At 38.8% G+C, this 9476-nt stretch overlaps 1 long non-coding RNA gene across 1 annotated transcript; it reads left to right on the forward strand.

Moving 5' to 3' along the window:
- Positions 1-2755: 2755 nt before the first annotated feature.
- LOC112075484 (uncharacterized) lies at positions 2756-6162 on the forward strand. The gene is made up of 3 exons (XR_002894989.2): positions 2756-2850; positions 5245-5473; positions 5795-6162. It is a non-coding gene; the product is annotated as an uncharacterized lncRNA (long non-coding RNA).
- Positions 6163-9476: the final 3314 nt, after the last annotated feature.

The following is a 9476-nucleotide window of genomic DNA, read 5'->3' on the forward strand; positions in this document are numbered from 1 at the left end:
GCTTCTGAGAACTGAGCCTAGGACCAGAGTCAGGAGCTAAACGGCATGCATGACTCCTGCGCCGCCCATCACTGGCTTGCGCGTTGCCAGTTTCATGCTCGCCGCGTAGAACCCACTCCGTCCAGAGACCCCTGCTTTCACTCTTAATGATCGGCTATGAAAAAGCCAACTGAATCATTATCGCTGATATAGTGACCATGCCTGTCTTTATGAACATTTTTAAATCTTGGCTCTCCAATTCCCCTTCTGCTTTCTTTCTCTCTTCGGAGGACCTAGCCCTAGGACCAACGCAGGACTAGGCAGAATGATCGCCTTTGCGCCCAGCCACCTGCCTGCTGCTATCCAATTTTCAACTGTTCTGCCTGCGGTTTTGGACCCTAACTGTCCAGACTCTGTGTTTTCAACTCTTATGAGGAGCTATGAAAAGCCAACTGTTCTTTTTAATTCCACCGGCCGACAGCCAGAAAGGACTGGCCGCCTTAGCTGGTTCCTCTAGGTTTTCCTAGGTTTTGGCCTTCTAGGGAGTTTTTTCCTGCCACCTGTGCTTCTACACTGCATGCTTGCTGTTTGGTTTTATGCTGGGTTCTGTACAGACTTCAGATATAGTGAGATTCCGAGGGCTATATAAAATAAACTTGTGATTTGATTTGATTTGTAGGGTTCTTTCTTCACAAACGTGTGTAGTAGGCCTTGACAGGTAGATGCGTTCATCAGTGTATTTCTTGAAGAATCAATGGTAGCCTATTCAATAATTAATGTCAACACAACTGTAATATAGAGTTGGGCCATATTTTAGTTTTGTTTCATGTCGCACTGTATGCCCAAAAGTGTTGCAGTCAGCAGTAAAGTTCCAAGATAGAGCCATTAATGGTGTTATCTGAAATCCAGTAGCGTTTCACAGTTAAGAATTTAAATGAGAGTTTAAGATTTTGCATATTTAAATAGGTCTATATATTCCTGGTTGTATAAGCTTCATGTTTATTTTATTTTTTTTCACTTATTTAACCAGGTAGGCAGTTGAGAACAAGTTTCTCATTTACAACTGTGACCTGGCCAGATAAAGAAAGCAGTTCAACACATATAACAACACAGAGTTCACATGGAGTAAAACAACATCAGAAAAACAGTAGAAAAAAAGTCTAGTATAACAAATTGAGCAAGAATGGGAGATAAGGGAGTAGAAGGCAATAAAATAGGCCATGGTGGCGAATAAATACATATAGACCAATTTAAAAGCACTGAGATGGGTAGATTTGACAGTAAGAATGGTGTCAAAGTTAAAATACTGGGTGAAGAGTAGCAATCCAATTAAAATAATAACAGTAGGGGACAGAGGTTTTGTTAATGGGACTATGGTATAAGATGCGGGTCGAGCTGTGTGTAACGGGTGCAGGTGATCTGTGACTGGCTCTGAGCGGGTGCTTAAGCTAGTGGAGGAGTTGTTTTTCAAAAGTTTCGATGATTTTGTAGTTTGTCGTTCATCTTGAGCAAGAGAGGACTGGGAAGGGAGGCGCCAAGGAGATGGCTTGGGTGAAGTGAGATATATGTGTGACGGTGGAGAGAGAAAGAAAGAGAGAAGGAGAGAATTAGAGAGAGCATACTTAAATTCACACAGGACACTGGATAAGACAGGAGAAGTACTCCAGATATAACCAACTGACCCTAGCCCCCCGACACATAAACTACTGCAGCATAAATACTGGAGGCTGAGACAGGAGGGGTCAGGAGACACTGTGGCCCCATCCGATGATACCCCCGGACAGGGCCAAACAGGAAGGATATAACCCCACCCACTTTGCCTACAAAATAGGCTATAACATGATTAGACTAAAACATGTATGCTTGGACAGTTTATTATGAGGAATATTATCAAATATAATAATGAGAATCAAACAAATGATCAATAATAACAACTGTAGATACTGGGGTCATAGTAGTTGGTATCATAGTGTTGCATATTGATCCAAGACTTACAGTATAACCTTGAAATCACCATGCCAGTATCAAAGTCCAACACATATGCCTCATATGCCTCTGTGCTAGCAATTCTTTTAATGACTAAGAGCAAATTTCAGTGGAAACAGACAAAGCTTATCTTATCTCAATTCTTTCCGCAATATAATCAATGCCCTAAGAAGCAAATAAGGTGTGACAATGCAATAAAAGCAGAGCTGCAACCTCATCATCAACAAGGAACATCAGGCAGTATCATCTACATCCTTGCATCAAAGATGGCATAGCAGTCAGACGTCTTTGTCTTTGTCCTGTCGTGTCCCTTGTATATATCGGCCATCGTCAATATGGATATTTAGCACCCTAACAACCGCACTGCCCCTTTAACACTTATAAAATAGTGAACTTTACCTCTGCCTTCCTATCCCATGTGAGAAGCCCAATGTGTGCCAGGTGTGTGGCAAAGCCTTCAGCCAGAGCTCCAACCTCATCACCCACAGCCATCAGCACAGTGGCAACCAACCCTACCACTGACCCCGCTGCCTCTTCGGCTTCCAACGCAAACAGGAGAACGAACCACTGCACATACACTGTCAGTGATTTACCTGTAAGGGGGTAGTTAAAGATATGGCCCTTTGAGATATAAAACATTTTAGCGCTTGAAAAATATATTGCTCTTGTGACACCCACCTAGCTTCTCTGGAACTGAGTCATCCTCTTCAGTTCTCTGGAATAATAACATTTACCTGGAATGGATTGGGCTGAGAACTTCCCACCCTCCCTCTCTCTGTCAGCGTTACCCTATAAAAGCAGAGCCATCTCTCCACTCTGCACTAGAACACCTGATCACTACAACCTTCAAGCGCACCACCGCACCGAGGAAGAACACACACACAGGTAAATACATCATTTAAAATACATGCTTTAGGTTTATGTTTTAAAATCACTATTGTCCTCATGGTAATGACCCCAGGCTTAATTGCTACAGAGAGATGTGTGGGAACAAGATCAGCCTTATGGTGACATACATGGGTGCCTGACTTTGTCTTAAAGTGAATTTTAAAAATGGTGTAATTCTACACTGTTTCTTCACAGGAGGAATCCATATTTTATGAACAGAACACAACTATTTGTTCTTAGGTTCTTACACAATAAATGAAATTGAACTCCAGTCCTTAAATGAAAAAAATATATATTTTTAGAACACAAGGACATAAAACAATATGTGCAAATTTATCTAGGCCTATATGCCAACAGTTCGCAAAAACAATGCCTAATTTATTATAACCATTACAGATAACAAATCCTAATTGCTAAATTGTCCCATATATATTCAGTCAATAAAAAGTGCCATTTGAAACCATAATCTTAACATATTATATGTTATATCATGGAACACAATCTTCAAAAAGGCAGTAACCTCAGCATGCGCTTAACTGTAGAAGCCTAGGGCTGGTACAAACGCACAGTAGGTTGGTGGCACCTTAATTGGGAAGAACGGCTGGTGGTAACGACTGAAGCGGAATCAGTGGAATGGCATCAAATACATCTAATACATGATTTCCAGGTGTTTGATGCATTCCATTTGTGCCGTTCCCGCCACTTTATAAGCGTTCTCCCCTCAGCAAGATACTCAGAAATGGGGGATACTGTCAGTCTTGTATCAATATGATACCAAATATTATGATCTCAGTATCTAGAGCAGCCTCCACTGAATGGCATAGCCTTCTTTTGTTTATTTGATCATTTGTTAGATTTGTCTTTTTTTGGATACTACGTTTCTTAAAAAATGTCTACAAATATATGTTTTAGTGTAATGATGTTATTGCCTATGTTAGGTTGCTTTTCAACACTGAGTGGAAGACCCATGTAGCATCTATAAGTTATATTCTTCATGAATTAATGGGTAGCCTATTAATTTAAATGATCAAAATGGCTGAAAATATCAGAGTGGGCATTTCAATTATGAATGACGTGACACACCAGGATTTTATAGTCCTTTTTCCTTGCACAGGTCAGATATATAAGTTAAAAAAACATAATATAATAGAATATTTTTCCAAATAAAAAGTTGGCAGTGTGAAGACATGTGCGTCTCCTGCCTGGAACAGTTACTCTCAAATAGTGATCATTTGAAACAGGCTCATTTGGCAGAGTTGAACAACTTTTTTCAGTGTTCCAAACCAAATCTGTCTTCTTTTCAATATACAGACGTTCGATTTAGTTTAATCTGCCTGTTCATTGGAATTTTCTAAATGGACAATTCCCATTGAACACTGCATGGTGATGAATTACGGCCACAACATCTGTTGTTGAAAACAACAAGTAGACTGGGCTTAATGTTTCGATGAAATATGTCCTTTACCAAACTAATGTTGTTGCAAATTGTTTCGTTTTTAAATGTTTACAGTTTATTCTTTTTTTATTCACTTTGCCATAATGGAGTATTTTGTGTAGATCAGTCAAAATCCCTATGAAATCAAATGTTGTTCCTGTTTGTAACACCCAAAAAATGGGAAATAGTCAGAGGGGTGTGATACTTATTATAGGCACTGTAATGAAACTGAACCTCAAGAGACTGTTGAAGCCCCATTTCTCAGAGTCCTACAACTACTGACTGGTTCTCAAGCTAGTTTTATTTTATTTTATTGTGAAACAAATGTGTTGTTAGTTAATAATTGAATAGTGCCTTATTTCAGTTATTGTTACAGTTGTTGAATTTACATGCATATCTCCTTTGATGTTGACGGAATACAAGATAGCTGGAAGGGAGGAGTTGTTACGTGTGATATAATGTGATACTGTTATATAGAATTTATCCTAGGCACTACTTTGTTGTTACGTGGAACCTAGAGCATTGATACTAATTGAGTACTGCGCCTGCTCATGAATGTTCTGTGCTTGAACTTGAGCATAAGGAGCAAGACATCGCAAAAGACATGCAATGCACTTAGTGCAATGGTGACTAATAATGATACATTGCACAGATACACTTTGCTTAAATGTTGTCTGTGTTGGAGTGTTCCCCTGGCTATCTGTTAAAATAACAAATTGGTGCCATCTGGTTTGCTTAATATGAGGAATTTGAAATTAATAACTTTTACTTTTGATAAATAAGTATATTTTAGCAATTACATTTACTTCAAATTCAGTCATTTTTCTATTAAGTAATCTTTACTTTTACTCAAGAATGACAATTGGTAATTTTTCACCACTGAATTGAATCAACTTAACCCTTAATTACCCTCTTCTTCTCCCTCTCCCTCCTCTCTTACTCTCCTCTCTCTATAGTTGCAGCAATGAATTGTGCTTCAACTGATGTCCTTCACATACCAACAGCCAAAGCGTCTGCAAAAAAAACAATGTGTTGCCAAATGTCCTACTGAATCAGGCCCAAAACATATCAGGCCAAAACGTATCAGGCCAAAACGTATCAGGCCAAAACGTACAGGCCAAAAGTAACAGGCAATGTGAGCGGAAACATTCCATTGGCACCAGGCCAATACCACCAGTCATACTGGTATGTAAACCCTATCCAGCGGAGGGAATCTACATATAAATAAATAAATTCATATTTTATTGTTGTTGCTTCTGGAAATAGACTCAAGCAAATTCAAACTAGCTGTCATCAGCAAATGAATTCAGTCAGAAGCAATCATGTAGACATTTCTACAAGCAGATAAAGAATTACATGTCCATATACATACACATTTCACAGCTCAGTTCCAGCACCAGCATAAAACATGGTTTATTGTTGCTCATAGCAGTGTTCAATCAAACTCCAAATACTGACAACCACATTTATTTCAGCACCTGTCCAATGACTCTCTCGTTCTCTTAGCTTAACAAACAACTCCAGAAAAACTGTCGCACCCAGCATCACCATAGCCAAACATAACAGGTGGCAAAGTGGGTCTCTACTACAAGGCAGAGAAGATGGCTCTCTTGACCTCATCGAGGGGAGTCAACTCAGGAAGGCCACTCCATTCTCATCCTGGAAAACACCTTTAAGAAGACCCCTCTTCCTCCTCTATGACTGGCTTCCAAGTAGAAGTGACAATACACACAGATTAAATACCATACACATTATTGATAAAAAATAAAGACAGAATATATCCGTAGTAAAAAGTGCTACAAGATATACTTGATTGTATGGTCGAATTCAGCAATGTAATCGATGAGGTTTTTGATAAATAAATGTTACCGAAACTGAGAATGTAGTATGTGTTCTGTAAGATGTTTATCTGGTGTGTGTGTGTGATGTGTGTGTGTGTGTGTGTGTGTGTGTGTGTGTGTGTGTGTGTGTGTGTGTGTGTGTGTGTTGTGTTGTGTGTGTGTGTGTGTGTGTGTGTGTGTGTGTGTGTTGTGTGTGTTGTGGTGTGTGTGTTGTGTGATTACATTACATGATTGGGGTTGCCACCAGATATCCTACATACTATACTAATTTTAACAAAGGTCAACAACACAATATTGTAATCAAAGTTTTATTTCTAAGGTTGTAGTCATTTTATTTCAAGCACAGTGTGATGGTGCAATATACTACAGGGAGACACAAATATATATAGCAGAGACAAAATCTGCACATTTACTCATTACATTCGATTGAAAATCATTTTAACTAGAATGTTAGATGAATGCAGTGTTTCCCAACTAAAGGTTTGATGATTAGTTGAATCAAGTGTGTTAGTGCTAAGGAAAAACTAAATAGAACCACTTTCACGCCACATGGCTCTTCTCACCCCACCTACAATTCTGGAGAAAAAATACAACAAACTGTCACCCTTTTGGGTCACAAGCATTCCACTCTCCCCAATCTTTGCCTTCTTGGAGATTCATCAGTCCATTTCTATTGCCTTAAATATATCCAAGAAACACATATTTTCTCAACTACAAAAACAGATTCCAACAGTCATTTTGTCAATGGATTAACCTCCTCACAGACCACATCACAATGGGAAAAAATCAGCATCCACCAAAGACAAAATCCAGTCCTTGAACGGGAACTGGACCCACTCCTCAACTCTTGCAGCTACAGATGAGCTGATCCCACACTAGTGTTTCCTCTGACACCCAAGTTGCTATTAATATTTATTTGTATACATTATATGGAGCAGCAGTTGAAAGGTACAACTGTTTGATAGTTGATTGATGTTGTACAGTCAGGTCCATATTATTGGTACTCTTGAAAAAGGTTAGCAAAAAATACTGAGCTATATTGAAAGCATTTTTTGGGGGAATGTATTCTTTTAACTACCTGTTTTGAATAAACTCCCTTGCGAGGTTAAATACACTGAGCCTTTAAAGAGAGACACACGTTGGGAGGAATTCTAGACTATTTCTCCAAATATAATCTTTCCAGATCTTTATGTCCTTTGTCTACTCTTATGGACTGCCCTCTTCAATTCAAACCACAGGTTTTTAGGGGCTCAAGTCCAGAAACCATTGCAAAATGTTGATTTTGTGGTCAATTCACCATTTCTTTGTGGATTTTGATTAGTGCTTGGGGTTACGTTCTCGCTGGAAGATCCACTTGCTGCCAGTGTCATTCTCCTGGCAGTGACAACCAGGTTCTTGGCTTAAAATGTCCTGGTACTTGGTAAATTGCATAAAGCCGTTGCACCTTAACTGGGCCCCTGGACTTTTTTTAGTTTGAAAGCGCTGTCACAATGCCACAATTAAGATGTTTAAAACTTGTCTCAGCAGGCATACTGTCATGACGTTGGTCCTGGGGTAGGTTATGACAGTCTCATAATATATCCCTCTTCCCCCCTTTTTCCTCTTCTCATCCCTACCTCCCTACTGATACATTAGAAAACCCTTGTAACATAAGATTCTGGGAACATCAGAAGGGGGGGGAAATAACTATATTCTGGTAATTCTGACAATTGAACATATGCATCCTTGTACTAATGAATATGATGTCAGTTCGGTTGTCATCTGAACATTCTCATCAATGATTACAAGATGACATAAACTCTACATGTGTAAAGAATCTACACATCAGAGTTATCGGATTCACATGGAATTGTTGTTCAATTTAAATTTGAATATGAAATTATTTACAGTGATGGGATGAAATGTGGTTTTAGCTTCTAAAATGTAGGAATTGGGTTTTCATGAGTGAATTAGGCCCGATCTCAGTGGCCGCCCACGTGAAGAAGACATAGGTTGTAAACTATGAAACACACCCCTTTTCTCCCTTCCTATATAAAGCCTTGACGACAATTTAACCTTCCTGTTCCGAGATGTGAGAGATTGACGTGTTCCGATGTCAGGAATGGTTCAGATAATAACTACAGAACGAAGCAACATCAGCGTGAGCTTTGGTTGCGAATGGTATGTAACTTTGAACTCTTTATTCACTACAGAAGTGATACCTCCTAGCCGTTGAGTTAGCAACAGCGGCTGCAAATCGAGGCGTTAAGGAAACGGGAACGAGAGTATCCCGTCTATCACCCACAAACGACGTTACTACAACTATCCAATTGACCACCAGAGACATTCTCAAAGGACAAAGGACTCGGTGTTTGGCAAACACAGCCTTCCATCTACACCACCTACTGAAGCGCAGCGTCAGAGTAAATTATTTATTGCATTTTCCTTTTCCAAATGTGGCGCGTAATTTAGAATGCATAAGATATTGTTATTTTACGATAGGTGCAGCTTCGGCCCTTTTGTTCCTCAGTTTCCCGTTTTTCCCCAAACCCAGAGCTCCTTTTTTCTTTTGTGTAACAAGCTGTCATATCTGTCCGCCGCTAGGGACGTTTTCCTTATGACGTTAATTTGTAATCAAGTTATGATTAATTATGTGTATGTGTAATTCTGTGTGATAGTGTAGGTATTTAAGTAAATAAATAATTAAACCCAATTTTGTATTGCTGATTCAACTTGTTAGCCAGGGTTCGTAGATAACCAAGAATTACAACTTTCAGATGAGACTGAATTAAGGTGACGATTAATATTTTGACTGCTATTGATGTAAAATATTACTAGTGTCTTTAAGATTTATTCGGAAGATAACAGCTCTATAAATATTATTTCGTGGTTGCCCCGACTCTCTAGTTAATACATTTACATGATTAGCTCAATCAGGTAATATTAATACGGAAAATTATTTTATTAAGATAACATTGTCATATCAATTAATCCGGCATAGCTAAAGACACGACAATAAACATTTTAGATTTTATTTGCACGAAGGTAGAAATTGCTTATTTGTCGATATACTTACAAAAGCAAAGCCGAGCTGTTTATTTGAGGTATAAATATCCTGTGCTTTTTCATTTTGCGCATAAGTTTCTACAAACTCAGCTTGTCTACATTGAACTGCAAAAGCATATCATTGGCTACCCAAGCTAGGACTGTTACAATTGTAAAAATATTTTAACACATAATTAATTGTGTAACAAACACCTGAGTGCATTGGACCATGAACCGAACGACACAAATTTGTTCAACAGTCACAACATAGCTAAGTTATAATATATATATAGTTTTACATTTAGCAGGTGACTACACTATTT

The sequence above is a fragment of the Salvelinus sp. IW2-2015 genome, unplaced genomic scaffold (genome assembly GCF_002910315.2).
Source record: "Salvelinus sp. IW2-2015 unplaced genomic scaffold, ASM291031v2 Un_scaffold3189, whole genome shotgun sequence".
Classification (NCBI taxonomy): domain Eukaryota; kingdom Metazoa; phylum Chordata; class Actinopteri; order Salmoniformes; family Salmonidae; genus Salvelinus; species Salvelinus sp. IW2-2015.